This window comes from Augochlora pura, chromosome 11 (assembly GCF_028453695.1).
Source record: "Augochlora pura isolate Apur16 chromosome 11, APUR_v2.2.1, whole genome shotgun sequence".
NCBI lineage: Eukaryota > Metazoa > Arthropoda > Insecta > Hymenoptera > Halictidae > Augochlora > Augochlora pura.
Window position 1 is genome coordinate 1,272,598 of NC_135782.1, and position 17,855 is coordinate 1,290,452.

At 43.0% G+C, this 17,855-nt stretch overlaps 1 protein-coding gene across 3 annotated transcripts in view; it reads right to left on the bottom strand.

The window, feature by feature from the left end:
* Positions 1–13,990, bottom strand: part of LOC144477216 (very long chain fatty acid elongase AAEL008004) — a 42,249-nt gene extending 28,259 nt beyond the window's left edge. For 2 of the 3 annotated variants that reach the window (XM_078194756.1, XM_078194753.1), the window contains exon 1: positions 13,446–13,990. The gene's annotated coding sequence lies outside the window, so the exon portion shown is untranslated. The remainder of the gene's footprint in view (positions 1–13,445) is intronic. The other variant, XM_078194754.1, reaches the window with a different exon arrangement.
* Between the last annotated feature and the right edge of the window lie 3,865 nt (positions 13,991–17,855).

Genomic DNA, 17,855 nt, shown 5'->3' on the forward strand with positions numbered 1-17,855 from the left:
GACACGTTCTCGCATGTCTACTCCACGCTCACGAATTTTTCTAGATCGTCATCGTTGAAACAGTCCCAGTTATTCACTCGGTTCTCTGAATTCTTCTATATGAAGCAGTGCGTTCCTCGCTGGAAAATCGCAGGAACACTGAATGTCGCAAGAAATTACTGTTTCGACCAACAACGAATTCCTCGGTGTCGTCTTAACGACCAGATGCTAATGGTCGCCTCTTATCGAATATCCCGCGTATTTTTAGTCCGACTAATTAACTATGCCGCGCGATAGTTCCCTCGGTCATTAAGATAAAACGCGGCGATCCTGTCGCGATGCCGGAAAATCGAGAGAAAAGGTGCCGAGAAAATAGAGAATTCGGATAATAGAAAATAGTAGAAATTATTATTTCTACTATTTACTATTGTATTGCATTATATTATATTATTTATAGTATTACACGCCGATTATGCTCGGGAACCCGTGCATGCAGCAAGCCGCGCGGACGCCGACTACAGCCGGCACCGTAACGAAAGGGTTAATCGATGGGTGTTCGCGCGAAGCACGTGCCGAGTAGGTTTGAGCCGAGGCGAGACCGGAAGTGACCGACGAAACGCGACGAGCACGGTGGTCTTTATGCCGCGCGAACGCGTCCATGTTTCGAGTCAAGTTCAATGCGCGCTGCTCGGCGTCGGCCGTCCCTCGACCGCGATTCGCAAACAAATTCATTGAACAACCGTCTTGGGAAACGCACCACGGTGTCCTCGGACCTTCGTTAACGCTTCTAGCAACACAGATCGGACAATTATGTTACATTTTTTATAGTACTTTGAACAATTGTCGCAGAATTTGGGGAACGTGGGCAATGGAAGCTGCCGTTTGGATTTTTAATAAATATTACAATATTGGTCGCAGAGGCTTGTAAAAATTCATAAATGTAGCTTAAACATGTACCAATATGTCCGTAAAGTTTTATAATGATACATCGTCTGGTTTCTTAGTTAAAAATTCCCAAATAAGGCTAATTTGGTAAACCCCTCCGCAGAATTTCTTAATAGCGAATAATATAAGCTCTGTTTGGCCAGCGAGTAACTATCGCAGTGTTGCTTGTAGGTGTCGGTAAAAATTCACGAATGTAGACTAACTATGTACGAACACCTCTGTAAAGTGTGGTTAAGATAAGTCGGCCGGTTGGTTAGGAAAAAATTGTCGAAGTACCGTTTACAAATGGATCGCCGAAACGCGAGGCTCTCTCAAAGATGTCGGCGCGTATCACCATAACCGCGACGACCATAACGGCGCGCTTCGTTATCGAAAAGGCAGAACGGAGCCGGCAGCACGTGGCGACGACTGCTACCTGGAGGACCATTCGCCGCCAAGGTCGTGCCTCCCAGCGCAAGGTTACGGGTGAATTTCAAGGTCCGCGCGCTCCGCGAAACAAAGTCCACCGTCGTCGAATCTTGTAAATTGATTTTATCCGGCGGCTATTGATCGACCGGCTTCTCAAGAATTCACTCCACTAAAGATCGCTATACACGCCGCGGGAGCTTGTTCGAACCGTCTGCGTCCCGTCTGCCACCGTCGTGGACGGTGACGTCATCGTCTCGGAGGATCGGAATCGGACACCGAAAATTCGATTATCGCGATCCCTTAGCAACGTTTCGCGATCGATCGTCGTGGGCGACAACGAAGAGATCCCGGCCTTCCATCTTGTGAATTTAGCCGGAATCAAGGGACGAGATCTTATCTCGAGACCCTTTTACTCTGGCGCGCTCTTCGCGAGATTGTTATCCTAATTAACAACTTCCTACTCTCGTGCCTGCTTCATTAGCACCCTGGACGAGAGCCAGTCTACTTTGATACGCCTCTATCTTGGCATCTGATAACATCGCCGTGCAGACGGTTTTCTCGCTTTTGGATTATTTGGGTTGTCGTCGAGAATCTCGGTTCGGCGTTAACGTCGATATTATTGTTGCTATTTCGATTTTTATTAAAATAATGAAATTATAGGGTAGACAGATTTTCGTAGGAAATTCCTCAGATTTGAGTAACGATAACTTCGTGAAATATCGTCGCAGGATGATGAGACTTTTTTTAAATTGAAGCTTGGAATCTCTACTTTGAATCTGTGTAACTTGGTTTTTGTGTTCGATGCACGGTCGTTAGTGTAACCCTTTAAACGCAAGGACCATTTTTATGACTCTATGCGAGGCCGCGTTTATCATACCAAAAAATGGGCAACTTTGACGAAGCGCCTGGAACTTGCAAAATTTTTTCGGAGATGCCATTTACGTAGAAATAAAATTCGAATCTTCTTCTTTAATTTAAAAAAAGAGCGACATTGCTGCGATTTTTTCCCGCAAAGTTACAGAACTTTAAAGTCACCCCGTTAACGCAACCTCCGATTTCCAACTGATAATGAAAGGGTCACTTCAAAGTGCTATAACTTTGCGAGAAAAAATCGCAGCCAAGTCTCTCTTGTTTTAAATCAAAGAAGAAGCTTCGAACTTTATTTTCCCGTAAATGGCATCTCTTAAAAAAATTTTTCAAAGCCTCTGCATTTTTTCAAAGTTGGCGATTTTCAACTGGACAAACTAGGCCTTGCACGAATCAAAAATGGTCCTTGTAATTAAAGGGTTATAACGACGATTCTGCATCTAACTTAAAATCCGAAGTATACTAATTTAAAATAGAGATTTCAGGCTTTAATTTAAAAAAAGCTTCATGGTCTAACGATAATTTTTCGCGGATTTATCGTCGCTCGAATTTGACCAATTTTCTATCCAACATACTTTAATCTTGCGATTTTCTCTCATTTTGACGATCGCGACGTATTACGTAAAGATCTTCGTCTAATTGTTGCTATTGGCTTCTAAGCCGCCGCTAATCAATTTTTCCGAGAAACATAACAACGCCGGAGACCGACAACGCAAGGTTAGATAACGTGTGCACTAAAGCAGCTATCGAACGTAATAATCCAACAAAAAAATCGAATTTGACGCGATAAAACAGCGTACGATAAAAATTAATCTGGTCAATGATTAACGATTACAACGTATTTGTTGTATAAACTAGTTTATAACAACTGTCAAAAAGTAGTCTCGGCGATGATTAAACGTTACAGGTAAAGACTGTGAATTATTAATATTAAGCAGACTGTAAATTATTATTATTAAGCAGTCTGTAAATTATTATTATTTGACACTCTATAAATTATCATTCAACAGTATAAATTACCATTACTAATCACACTATAAACGATGATTACTAACAGTCCAATTATCCAAAAACAGTGACAACAACGTACAAATTGTAATCGTTAATCAAATTAATTTCCCAGTGACTATAAATCATTGTTACTAATAGCCCAATTATTCCAAATTAGCGATAACAACCGAGGAGATGTGATCGCCGAACGGATTAGTTTTTCGCCGAAACCGCGGATCGCCAAAGGGGGGAAGACGATTAACACGTTCGTCGCCGACAATTAAACACTAAAATCCCCACAAAATCAAAGCAATTTAATTAATTAAAATAAAGCTAAAAGGTTCACATTTATCATAGAGGAATTGACATTGGAACTCTTTCGCATTCGAAAAATCATGGTGAAATTAATTTGCTCTAATATATGTTGCGATAAAAATAAATTCTCAAAATTGGTCAGAAATTAGCGTCGCTCGTATATGGGCGACGAGGCGACGAACGTGTTAATACGGTTGAGTCACTTACTGCCGGTTCGAGGTACTCGTCGTAACTTAAATAAATTGATTAGATTGCGAAACGAGTGCTCGCGCCTACGACTGGAGAAAAATGCTCGCGGTCGATTCCTTATATACCTTAACGTAGCGGTGAATCGCGTCGGCGATGGGCGGAGAACGATATACACACGCCGATGACGGCTGTATTATGTAATTGATTAGCAAATATTTTCTGCATTCCTTTCCGCGAACGCGAAATAGTTTAAACAGTTTCTAAAAACTCGCTGAACGCCGCCCTCGGACAGGTGTCTTCGATTTTAACCCTTTCCACCGTTGTCTCCTCTCGGGGGACATCGTGGTTCCAGTGTACGACTAAACATTAAAGTTTATTTAATTAATTGTTATCAGCGATTTGCAATTATTCCTCGATGTCTCCGAGTTCGTATAAATCGAATATTATAATAATAATATTATATATACATATATTGTACGCTATATAATAATATAAATGTTCATACGCGCTGGCAAGTAACATCCATGATGGCGCGGAGGGCAAAGGGTTAACAATCGAATTACGGGTCCGCCGTGACCCGGAGTGCGGTTATATTGTCTCACAGATACGTAGAGTTTATCGTTCATTTAAAACTAATACGTCCTTTGGTATACTTATCTATATTCAATAAATAAATAAGTAGATAAATGAGTAATCGAATAAATTAATTTCTGGGAGGTGTATTAATCGAATAAATAAATTTTTGAGAGGTGCATTAATCGAATAAATAAATTTTTGAGAGGTGCATTAATTTTTTCTAAGGTTTATGGAGCGAAGCAGAGGCCGATCGAGTTTTCCTTTCGCGTAAAAATCGACGCCCCATAAAGCACCGTCGCGGCGCGGCGCGTCGCGTCGATTCACGGGGAAAGTGCATAGCTGCATGAAGTCTCGCGAGGTTGCTATAACGCGTTAATGGTGCCGCGTGGCTGGGATCCTGGGGGGAAGGGGGGCACAGGCAGCACGAGAGAATCCTCTTATGCAACGATCGCATTAAAGTCCTTTCTTAACGTCGATCAACAGCCGCGGAACAAACCGCGGTGAGAATTGTTGCAAAAGGTTGCCGCGAGCAACTCTTCTGCCGACGGTTGTTCTTGCGTTCGCGGATCGAACATCGATCGAGAATCGATTGTAATTCGATCAGAAGAATAAAACGAAAATAAATGAAAAATCGAAAAGAAATCCAAATTAAATCGAAAAGAAATCCAAATTAAATCGAAAGTAAATCAAAGATAAATCGAAAATAACTGAAAAATAAATCTAAGACCACTGCAGTGAAAACTAACTCACAGTTTGTAAAACACATGTTGTAAGCCCGGAGCAACAAGTACTACTGACAAAAAGGAAACAGCGTGAACGTGCGCGCATGTGCCCGATACGACGAGATAGAGCGAGACGACGCACTCCCGCGCAGTTCCGTGTAAACAAAAACAAAAAAAAAAGAAAAAGAGAGAAGACAAGCAACAATAAAAAAAAAGAGCAGCAAGAAGAACAATTGGTCCATGTCCGAGCGACTGGCAAATATTAATTACTCGCGAGGCAGAGTGGGAACTATCGTCGGACAAGCTTGCTATCGCGACGAAAGGGGTCAATAATGTCGTCGTCGTCGTCGTCGACGTTCATCGCCGTTGTTCAATGGAGAGTTAATTCGTCGGCGTAACGGGATCAATTAGAAGGAAAGAGGGATTTTCTTCTTGACCCAATGCCTCCCTCTGGAACAAAGACTTCGTCGTTAGATTAATTCGAACGTTAATTCGAACATTATGGAAACAGGTTCAGACATGTTCTAATATTATCCAAATAAGTTTAAAATCATCCGAACAGGTTTAAACATTATTTGAACAGGTTAAGTCATTACCTAAACAGGTTTGAACATTATCCAAACAGGTTCGAACGCTGCCCAACACGTCCAAACACAGCCAACACGAAAGGAAACAAATACCTTTCCACTCGAAACGGTTAACAAAATGATTCCACTTAAGAGTCGCCCCCCCCTAATCTGTTGCAAATAAAGCAGAAGAGCGTCGCGACATATTTCAAACGCCTGATCTTTTCTTCCAAAAATCGCGGTCATTAAAATATGCTAGAATAAACGGGCAGCCGATTAATAAAACGCGGCGAATTCAGAACCAGCGTGACACGAAAAAAAAAGAACTGGTCGTCTAGGTAAGGCGAAGCCGTGGGGGAGGGGGGACGGGGTCTCTCTAAAAGCATGATCGATAACCCGAACGAGGACACTATCGTCCGGATAGCAAAGCTGGAATTCCTCTCGCACGCGCGCGGCTACCGATCCGCGTGAATTATGTTGCCGATAAATGCGACAAGGCGGCTTATGGTCGGCAGAATCGCTGACGATGCTCGCTTCGTCGACGAATTAATTCCGCCTAGAGAGCAGAGCCGGAACGCGATTAGGCTCTGCCGGGCTTATAGTCTTTTGCTGTAACTGTCGCGCCGTGGTCGCGACACTCGACGAGTTTTCCGGCAAAGAGGATTGCTTTGGTTCCGTTTCGATTTTGGCGACGCGTTCTAATATTTTTGGAGAAGTTTTCTGAACGTCGATGAACTTCGGGGAACCTCGGGAAACTTCGTTGAAGTTTGGAAAACTTTGTTAAAGTTTGGATAACATTGTTGAGATTGAGAGAACTTTGCTGAGTTGCGAGGAGTATCGCTGAGCTTCGACAAGCTTTGGAGAATTTTTATAGGCTCTGCTGAACTTTGAAGAACCTTGTTGAACTTCCCAGAGCTTAAGAGAACTTCGTAGAACTTGAGAAAACTTTGCAGAGCTTCGAAAAACCTCGGAGAACTTTGCTGAACTTAGAAAAACTTGTCTGAGCTTTGGAGAATTTTTCCGAGCTTTGGAAAACTTTGCCGAACTGTTTTCAGAACTTTGCCAAGCTTCGAGTGGCATTTTCAAAGTTCCCGCCGACTCGGACATGTCGATAATTCTCTGGCAAAATGGCGGCGAGGAGCTCGGGCTCGTTGACCTGGTTTCGGGGTTCAAAGATTCCCGATTCAGTTTTTCGAGATACACCGACACCGCTCGAGCACTTTTGATCAATAAAGGTTAAAGAGGAGCGATGCCGTTTCTCACGGACCGGAGACTTTGGATCACCGAATCAAGACCTCGATACTTTCTTTCTCTTTTGGCATACTTCGTGACAATTGCGGCGGTTCGATTGTATCGAACCCGTATAATCGAATACGGTGATCCAAATCTGCCGTAGACAAACTTTCTATGAGAATTGGTCAACTTCGACCTACAATAACTTCGCGGAAAATCATCGTGGGATGATGATACTTTTTTTAAATTAAAGCTTGATATCTCTACTTTAAATCAGTCCAACTCGATTTTTAATTCAATGTGGAAACATCACTGTAATCTTTTCAATGCAAGCACCATTTCTGTAATACTTTATACGAGGTCGCGTTTATCGTATCGAAAATGGGCAACTTTGACGAAACGCCTGGAACTTGCAAAATTTTTTTCGGAGATGCCATTTACGTAGAAATAAAATTTGAAGCTTCTTCTTTCATTAAAAAAAAGTAGAACTAGGCTGCGATTTTTTCTCGCTAAGTTACACAACTTTGAAGTCACCCTGTTATTTCGAAAATATAGGGGTTACCGCAAATTTTGTCAAAGTTCGACAAAACGCCCAGACTTCCTAGAATTTTTTTTAGACATGTCGTTTACGCGAAAATAAAGTTCGATTCTTCTTCTTTAGTTTAAAAAAAGAGCGACATCGCTGCGATTTTTTCCCGCAAAGTTACAGAACTTTAAAGTCACCCTGTTAACGCAACCCCCGATTTCCAGCTAATAACGAAAGGGTCACTTCAAAGTACCATAACTCGGTGAAAAAAAATCGCAGCCGAGACCCTCTTTGTTTAAAATAAAGAGGAAGAATCAACCTTCGTTTCTATGCAAACGGAATCTCCGACAAAAATTTTACGAAGTCTGAATAAAATTTTATTCAGCATCGATGAAAATTCTTTGAAAATCACATTGCGCGCGTTCGTCGCCCGAATAAAATATATAGCCGGCTTCTTGGCGGAGGGTGCTCCCGGCTTCTATCAGCCGATTAAAGATTCAGCGCGGAGCACACGCGAAACGTCTCGATAAACTTCCGCGTGGCCGAAGGTTGTCCGCAAAGACGCGTGAGGTCGCGGCGTTTTGTTGGATTTGGCGGCGGAGAGGGACGTCTCATTCGGCGCACGACAAACCGCGAGTACATGCATTATTAAACGATCCCGGGGCATGAATATGCGCGCGAGATTAGCCGTGTGCCGTCGATTCAATTAGGCTCGCCAGACACCGATAGCGGCGCGCGCGGCACGGGGAACGCCTAATCGCCGCGATAATCGCGGACCGAGAACGGAAATTGCGGCTGGTTTGCGCCGAGTTTCTGCCGCGGCTGTTCCGCAGCCTCGATAGTCGGCTATTTTTCATGGGTGTTGTCAATAACCCCATTGTTTCACCATGTGGACGACTCAGTATTTCTTCATAAAGATCGCACTTTCACCGATTTCTCATCTAAAAATTATAATAAAGATTTAATTACATTTGCAGGATATCGTGTATATATTATTATGTAAATATCGTAGCCTAAATTACGTTATTCATTACGTTATATATCACTGCGTTTATTAACTACATATAGACTAATAGCCTCGCTGAATCCATTATTATCTAATTAAATAAATGAATGATTTTTCTCGGCGGAGCATCGACGCGGCGATTGATCGAATTAATAAATAAAATGAACGAGTCTCGGGCGACGGTGATTTTCGCATCGAAACGCGGCGGCATTGATAGCGCGAGTTGGCCGATAAGCGAGCAAACATTTTTCAACGTTATTGTACACACGTTTTATCGGCGGCGGAACGTTTCGCATACGAACGCGCGCGGTTTTTATTCCTTTTGCGGAACCGGGAGCTGTTTAATCGCGGGATGACGATCTCTTCGGCAAGCGATGTTCAGGGAATTCGAAAACATTTCGGGTATGGTAATGCGGCTGCTGCGCGACGGTTCCCCCCCTCGGGAGGCCTTGACATTTCGTGATCCTCGCGAAATCTCATTTTGCGGAAGTCCGGGGGACCCTATCGCTCGATGGGCCCCGCGAAGGACAAGCTGCTGCGAGCAACGAATCGACAATCGACCGACCGTCTTTTATAAATCTTGCCGGATTTTGCCATTTTTTTCTAGCTTCTGTTAACCTTTTTTCTATGCCTCATTATCCTTTTTATAGTTAGATATATTTTTATATTTTATTTTGTTGTGTTCACATATTTATTTATACTTTTCTAGTATATACATAAATCTCGACAGATTTTGCCCCCTTTTTCACCTTGTCTACCTTTCCTTGCCTCTTTTATATTCATCTATATTTCTATATTATATTTTATTACGTTTATATATATTTATTTATACTCTTATAATATACATCTAAAATATTACACGGAGCGAAGAGTCAACACCGCAACTACCGAGCCCCGAATGCAGCTAATACATATTTATAATAGATGAAATATATTCGTAACAATGTCAACACCGAATCTGTATAAAATTCCCCGGAGCTTTTATTCTAATTTATACCCGAACGAACGAGCTCGCATAAGAAATGTCCGGCGAAAAATACTTTTATAGTAACAGGAGTCGTGAATGGAAAATATCGAGAACCAGTCATCTTAACTGGTTTTTGGTAGTTCCGATGTTAAACGCGCCATTCGTCTTCCATCTTTTTTAATTCTGATCATTCCTCTTTCTCGAGAAAAAGAGAGACAAAGAGAGAGAGAGATTTTTCTCGTGAGAACAGTTTGCGACATTATTTCGGCATTCTCTGTTTTTCTATGTTATCTTTTACACGTTACATGGCCGCGTTACATCGGCTCTTCGTTCCCCGCGGTTCCGGCACGCCGCGTTATCACCTGTGGAACATTGGGCAGGTATCAGCGCGCGGATCTTTCAGAATTTCAGAAATCTCAGAGATCTCTTCCCGAGACTGTGTCTTGTATTTTTAACGGTCAGATTTTCCGTGGAACATTTCTCCAGTTCTGCTCGCTGAGTTTCTCGTTGTTAATTTTTAAGGTCGAGATTTTTCATTTTTTCTTGCTGCATTTCTATTTTTTAAGACCGAGTTTTTTTATTTTTTAAAGGCTAAATCTTCTATTCGCTGAGAACAACGTTTTTATTTTTTAGCAGCAACGTTTTTATTCTGCGATAGCAATGTTACCATTTTTTAATGGCGAACTCTTTATTTCTCGCCGCAGAGTTTCTATTTTTCAAGGCTGAAGTTTTTATGCTTTAAAGGCTGGCTTTTCATTTGTCGAGAACTTGATTGTTCAACGGCAATGTTTTTATTTTTTAACAGCAACATTTCTATTTTTTTAAGAACAAGCTCTCTATTTTACAACAACGACGCTTCCGTTTCCTGAGGGCAGTGAATGCAAACATTTTAATATAGACATTTTTATATAGACACCATTGTGTAGACACGCTCGTGTAAACATTTTTGCGCAAACACTTTTACGCAGACATTTTGACGAAGAGACACTTCTCTATCGGCAAACATTTTTACGCGGAACAATTTTTGTGTAGACTCGCCTGCCCCGTTGTAGACATTTTTGTGCAAACATTTTGCGCGTAGACATTTTTGCATAGACGTATATACTGCGTATAGACAGTTTTGCATAGATGTATATCTACGTATAGACATTTTTCGCATAGACGTATATTCTGCGTAAACATTTTTGCATAGACGTATATTCTGTGCAGCAATTTATTGCATAGACGTATAGACGTATATTCTGTGCAGGAATTTATTGCATAGACGTACACCTGCGTGGACATTCCCGGATCGATTTAGCATAACCATCGATTCGTATCCTAATTCCGCAATCAATTACCGCGAGGACAAGTTCGCGTCACCCACGCAGCGAAACGACGAAACTTCCGGCAGCTTCGGGCACTCGATCGCGACGCGTTCCTTCGCGCGAAGACACTTCACCGGCGAGTTAAAATTTCGCATGATCTAAGCGCGCTCGTCGACCTTGCGCGAACTTATGGCACACCGTCGCGCGCTTCCGTCCGCGGGTAAAAGTATTTTGTTGAAACGATTCCGTCATCATTAAACAAATACTCTGCCTTTCCTCCCTGAGCCCGCCACGGCGACTCCTCTCTCTCTCTCTCTCTCTGTGTTCGTATTTATTGCGAAATCGCGGCGATGCAACCGGCGATAAACAAAACCCGCGGCAAACAACGGAAACCCGATTCGGCGTGTAGTTCAAGGTTCGAGAGAGGCAAGGCGAAAAAAGCCACTCCGTGTTCTTTCCGCCGTGTTCTACGATCGATCACGGCGCTTCGTTTACCGTCGGTCACGTGCACAGACTCTGAAGTATAATAGATGTGGAGACGAATGACGAAACTCCATTCTATCCTAAACAAATGTTTTTTCAATAATGCATCCGCGGTATTTCGTTGCGCGCCGATTATGCACGCGGTTCTCGAACGGAGACCCGATTCAGTCGTTTATTTATCCGTTCGTTCAGTCGTTTATTTATCCGTTCGTTCATTCGTTTATTTATTCACTTATTTTCTTATTTAGTTATTTATATACTTATTTAGTCATTTATATATTTATTTGTATATTTATACGTTTCTTTGTATGCTCGTTTATTTATTTATTTATTTATTCAATATAGGCGAGAAGGCACTCATTAGCTTCGCCTCGGCGTAGAATATAAAATAAATAAATGAAAGCAACAACAGAGATTCTTTAAATCGATATAATAAATTTCTACGAACTATAATCAACCATACCTGTAAATTTATAGCAATTTACCAGGCAACATAAACGAGTCAACAATAAGTTAAAAATCTCATTCAAGTACACCGTCTAGCTACTTTACTTTCATCTTTTTTCTTTTTAAATCGTCTCGAATTAGAGTGAAAATTCTTAGAATTAAACGTTAAAATTGAAGCCACTTGCCGAAAGGGTTAATAAATTCGTACGAGCCGCGACTAGACAAAGTGTCGAACTATTCCGCGCGCGACCAAGTGTGTATTACACCAGTTGGAATCCAGTTTAATTAACGGTCGCCGGGTCGTTCAGCGACCGCGGCCGAGCAAAAGCAAAACGCGTTTTCCCTCGCGCTCGTTCGTGTTTCATTTCGTTTCGGAACGAAACGAAAGAAACGATGCGAATCGACTTCGCCGAAAATAGTCGGGTTCCCGAAACGAGCGGCGTTCCTTCTACGGTACACACACGCACACCGGAGGGGGGAGAGGGGCCTCTACACATTGTTTTCCGGACGCTGGTTGAATACGAAAGCGCGAAACAAGGAGAACCCCGTTTCCCTGGAACCGAGAAAACGTGGAACGTCGCGTTTACGAATCGAAACTGAGAATTGTGTCGAGTCGAGTCGAAACCAAGAATTGTGTCGAATCGAGTCGAAACTAAGAATTGTGTCGTGTCGAAACTAAGAATTGTGTCGAATCTAGTCGAAACTAAGAATTGTGTCGAATCTAGTCGAAACCAAGAATTCTATCGTGTCGAAACTAAGAATTGTGTCGAATCTAGTCGAAACCAAGAATTCTGTCGAGTCGAGTCGAAACCAAGAATCGTATCGTATCGAGTCGAAAGCAAGAATCTTGTCGAGTCGAGTCGAGTCGACGATGATGCCGGAAACTGTGTCGACGGCGGAGAAGAAGACAAGAGCACGGCACCCGGGTAACCAGCGAGTCGGACGTGAAACGAACTTAAATCGGCTGATATCGCGGAGATCGCAGGTGATTCATGGATTTGGCCCACCGACGAACACGGAACAAACAAAATTGTTCTTAGTCGACTCGGGGAGACCACCGTGAACTTTCGAAGCCGATTTCTATACGGGCAAATAATTTCATTTCTGTAATAATATTAATAATTTCATTTCTGTAATAATATTAATAATTTCATTTCTGTAATAATATTAATCATTTCAATTGCGAGCTCGAGTTTCAACGTGCTTATCGCTTTAAAATCAATCAACTACTAGCACTTTAAAATAAATCAATTGCTAGCACTTTAAAATAAACCAATTACTACTATTATCATTATGCTGCTTTAAGTATCGCGTACTAATTACCTAAATATCTTATCAACGATCCAGTACCCAATAAAACCCCCAAAAACAAGCCACCCACGACGTTCTCCCTCTTGGGAGAGTTGGTTAACTCTTTGCACGATCAGCACTTAATAATCATAGTAATTAGTGACTCAATAATTTTTCTAATAGGATCAGACAATTTTTGTTTCCTCCATCGTCTTCATTTACCTTCGTTTCTATACTTTGATAACAGAGGAATTGATTTTTACTTCGACATGGAAGAATATTTAATAATATTCATATTTATAGTAGAGCTTGTGTCGAGTCGTCTGACTCCGTTTGTTACAGCGCGAGAGGGGTTAAAAAGGGAACGCGTTCGGGAACGGTGTTGTCTAAAACGCGATGGAAAATCGATGCTCGCGGCCCGTGCGTCTCTCTCCGGTTTCATTGAGAGTGGCGGCGCGGTGCCGCGGCGCGCGATCAGCGAGAGCCGAGAGGCGTGCACACGGGTCTCGTTTCCGCGTGACGGTCGTCTGGTTACGTCAGTAGTGTGGAAACAAAGTCTGCGCGGCGACGGCGGCGGTGTTTCTAATCGGGAGTCTGCGGTCGTCGGACAAGTTACTTTCTTCACTTACCGAAGACTGCTCCCGGCTGGATCGACGGCGAATAGCGAGCAGAGAGTAGCTAGTAGCAAGTAGCAACGAATTGCAGCGAGTAACAGCAGCAGCCTGTAGATGTAATGGGCTCCCAAACACACACTATGCGGCCCGAGCGGTCGTCGAATCACTCGTCGATCCGCGACTGATCGCTAACGGGAGATCGCGGTGTCGATCTTAAATCGGTGAGAATTCTAATCGGAAATCTGGGCGACGCGAGATCCCTCTTCGAAGCTCAAAGTTTATACGATTGTAAGTGCTGGCACGACGGCTCGCGATCTATCGATCGCGGTGGATCGATCTTCGACAGTGTCTCTCTCTCTTTCCCCGTCGGATCACGCGGAACTACGGCGGACGTCTTCGTACCTCGGCGTTTAACGCTGGCGTTATCGTTGACGACGATTACGATTGTTGTTATTAATATTAATAATATTATTATTGTTGCCGGTGCGCCGATCTCGAAGTCGTGAACGAACGAACACGCTACCGCCGTGCCTAGTCGCGGACTGACAGCGCTTTGCCAAGCGGATTGCTTTTAACCGAGCCGCCATATTGGTACCGCATCCCTACCTTGTGTGCCGGTCCTTCGGACGTCGACGCGCGCGCGCGCGCGCGCGCGAGCCCGCGAGCGCACACCTTCGCGCTCACCTGCGCCTGGCGGAACGTGTTTGGGTTTACTGGCGGTCGCGATACTATCTGTCTAGCTCTCCTCTTCTTTCTTTCTTTCTTTCTCTATACGTGCTTCTGCATCCGCTCGGATTTACCCTTTCAGTGTGACACCGCGCCGTCCGTCGCAAGTTCAACGAGTTACTGACGGATGTGACCAGGACTCGTGTGTCGGGGTCCTTCGCCGGTCTCCTTCGACTTTTTCCAGCGGTTTTTTTATACTCGTTTGATAATGTAGTCGGAAGATTCGCCGCGTTTCCGTTCGAAGCGATTCGTCGTAGTTTTCACGCGATGCTTGCTGTGACGCGTTACTGCGAGGTTCGACGGAATGCACCGGCTTTGTGAAATTTTTCTCGGAGACGCCGTTTCTGGGAACAAAGTTGCATTCTTTCAATTTAATTTAAAAAAATAGTGGATCTTGTCTGCGATTTTTTATCGCGATGTTGCCGCACTTTGAAGTCACCGTGACGCTGAGAGCTTTGATATGCGAGTGCTACGGATGCGAGTTTGATAAATTGTACGGACTTTGGAAAATTTTTTTTGGAGATGCCGTTTACCGGGAAATAAAGTTCGATTCTTCTTCTTTGATTTAACGAAAATTAATTGGGGCTGCGATTTTTTTTCACGGAGTTATGGTACTTTGAAGTTACCCTTGAATTGTTACCATGATATTAAAGCTTCCGTTAACGGGGTAACTTTGAGATGGTATAACTTTGCGAGAAAAAATCGCAGCGATGTCGCTCTTTTTTTAATCGAAAGAAGAAGAATCGAACTTTATTTTCGCGTAAACGGCATGTCTGGAAAAAATTCTGGGAAGTCTGGGCGTTTTGTCAAACTTTGACAAAGTTCGCGGTAACCCCTATATTTTCGAAATAACAGGGTGACTTTAAAGTACTGTAACTTTGCGAGAAAAAATCGTAGCGAGGTTCCACTTTTTTCAATTTAAAGAAGAAGATTCGAACTTCATTGCCCCGTAAGTGGCATCCTCGAAAAAAATTTTACGAGTCCCACACACTTTATCAAACTTGTCCATTTTCGACGCGACGAACGCGACCTCCCATAAACAGTTACCTTTTAAAGGGTTACAATAACGACCGTGCATCGAACTTAAAATCGAGTTAAACAGATTTAAACTAGAGACTTCAAGCTTCAATTTAAAAAAAGAGTTAATCTCCTATGACGATTTTCCGCGGAGCTATCATCGATCGAAGTCGGCCGATCGTCGCGCATTTCCCGATGCCATAATTTCGCAGCGCCGTCATCAAAGCGATAACTATGCATGCTGTCATACGCGTGGCCGACACAAGGCACAATTGTCGGCTAGGTTTTACGTTTCCTTAATTCCCGAAGCCTTCGGCTACGGCTGCGAGTCGGCTATCCGCTCGCAATTCCATTCCATTTTACTGGACGATAACGCGAGCACGATAAGAAGCGCCTGGTAATTTCGCTCGAAACCCATTTGCTAATCGACCGTCACTGTTCTGTTTCCTGTTTTTTTCTTTTTCGTAGCATCACTGCAACCAATCGTACATAAGGCTTACTATATAGTTGTTTAGCATTTTACTTATTAATAATAATTTCGTTTATTAAAGGGGATGAACCATTTGATGCAGTGAAAGAGTAGGAGAACGAGAGAGTAATAATTACCAGCAGTCGCGCAAGGGGCAGAAGAATGAAATAAATATTTAAATAAATAAAGAGATAAATAAAGCAATAAATGAAGAAATAACTAAAGAACTAAATCGAGAAATAAATAAAGAAATAAATGAAGAAATAACTAAAGAACTAAATCAAGAAATAAATATACAAATAAAAAAAGAGGGAAGAGAGAGAAGAGGAGGAATTTCCGCGTTGACAATGTCCATCGGCGGCATCGTCGGAAAGAAACCGGATGTAACGCGACTGCAGGCGATCTGGAAAAAAGCTATGTTACGCACGCGGCGAACTAAGGCGCAACTTAAAGAAGAACAAAAACAGTCATTTAATAAATTTCCATGAAACAAACCAGAGGTTAACGAGGCGACAATTGTTGAACGCAACGCGACGCGGCGTTCTTGCAATGTGCAGGAATTGAAAAAAGGATCTATTTTCGTTTCTAATATCCTAGCCGAGTATTTTAATTTAGCAGAATTATGGGGCTCTTCGCGTTGGTGATTTGGGAGGCTTTTAGATATTTCTACGATTTTAATTCGAATATTAATGTATTATTAATTTGAATGTTAATGTATTATTCATTTGAATGTTAATGTATTATTAATCTTGCTATTACCATGTTAATAATTCGGCTATTACTATGTTATTAATAAAGCTGTTACTATATCATTAATCCGGCAATTATTGCATCATTAACTCGGATGTTATCATACAATTCGTTTTTAATATACTACAATTTAAATATCGTTGACAATTAAATCGCGAGAAACGTTCGTTCGCCGATTTCCAGAATGATTTTCACAGCGATCGCGATCGTCGACGGTACTTAAAGGGAAAGAACAACGGCCAGGTACGTACAACGGCGGCACGGCCATCCAAGGTCCCATTCGCTACGGAAAATTTCAATTTCCTCGAGGTAGTCCCAAGGTACATATCATGCATACCTTCGAGGGCATTCATATCAAACGGAAGATCATTGATCCTCCGTTGGTCCCGGGGCTTCGGAGTCAAGGTGAGCCGAAGAGATTCTGTTGCCATAATCGCGGCTGGACCCGGGCCGCGCGCACGTGAGCCTAGAAACGTGTAACATGCGTGTGTCCCCCTCCTCCCTCCCCTGGGTACCGCCCTGTTGCGCAACCGCGCGCCTTAATTACAATGAATAAACGACGTTCCTATCCTTAGCCCCGCCAGGTTCAAAGTACCGTTCGAAGGTTCCTAATATCTTTTTTCGCAACTTTCCGGGGGCCCCATTTCCTCGACGTTGCGACACGACGGGCTCCCGGTAGAACACGATCAATCACAAAAACCGGATCGTTTCGAACGCGCCGGAGTGGAAACACGATTCCACGAAGCGGACAAATTTTTCACGCGATCCTCTCTGTGCAACAGTCTCGTAGACGGAACTCTTAGCTTCGAAACGACCGCTCAAATGTTAACGTGCGATTTTTTCCGGCCGTTTTATCGCGGCTCGGACCGAAATGCGACGGATCAGGATCAATCGTAGTCGCGATCGGACTCGTATAAATTCTCAGAGGGAGAATCGAGAATTTTAATGAAAGATGTGATGTATTGGCACAAAGTAGAAACTTCAACCTTTAAAATGAGCTAACGTAGATCGTCGTACGATTGTTTTTAGCGACGTTACGCTAATTTGAATGTCAACGATTTTTCTGCAACGGCGACACTCGCGTTTATCGAGCAGGTGTCCGTTCCGTCGGGGAACGCTTTGAGAAATGCAATTAATTTCGAGGTGTATAGCAAAGGGGAGATCTGTAATTTGGAACGAGAAATTCGCGGGGGATCGTTGGGAACCGCCATTATTTTTATTACGATCCAAGAATGTACCGTTCGACTACGACAACGTCACCCCTTTCGATCTTGTAAAATTGATTACGACGCATCGAGGAACCGTTTCAAGGTAAACAATACACCGTTGGAAAGTGCAGACTCTGCCCTTCGAAACGAGCCTATACCCTCCCCCTTTGTTCGAGAAAGTTACGACCGGTTCGAAGGTCGGGTATCGTCCGCACGAAAACCGACGCGACCTTTTAACGGCGTCGCCGCTTAATT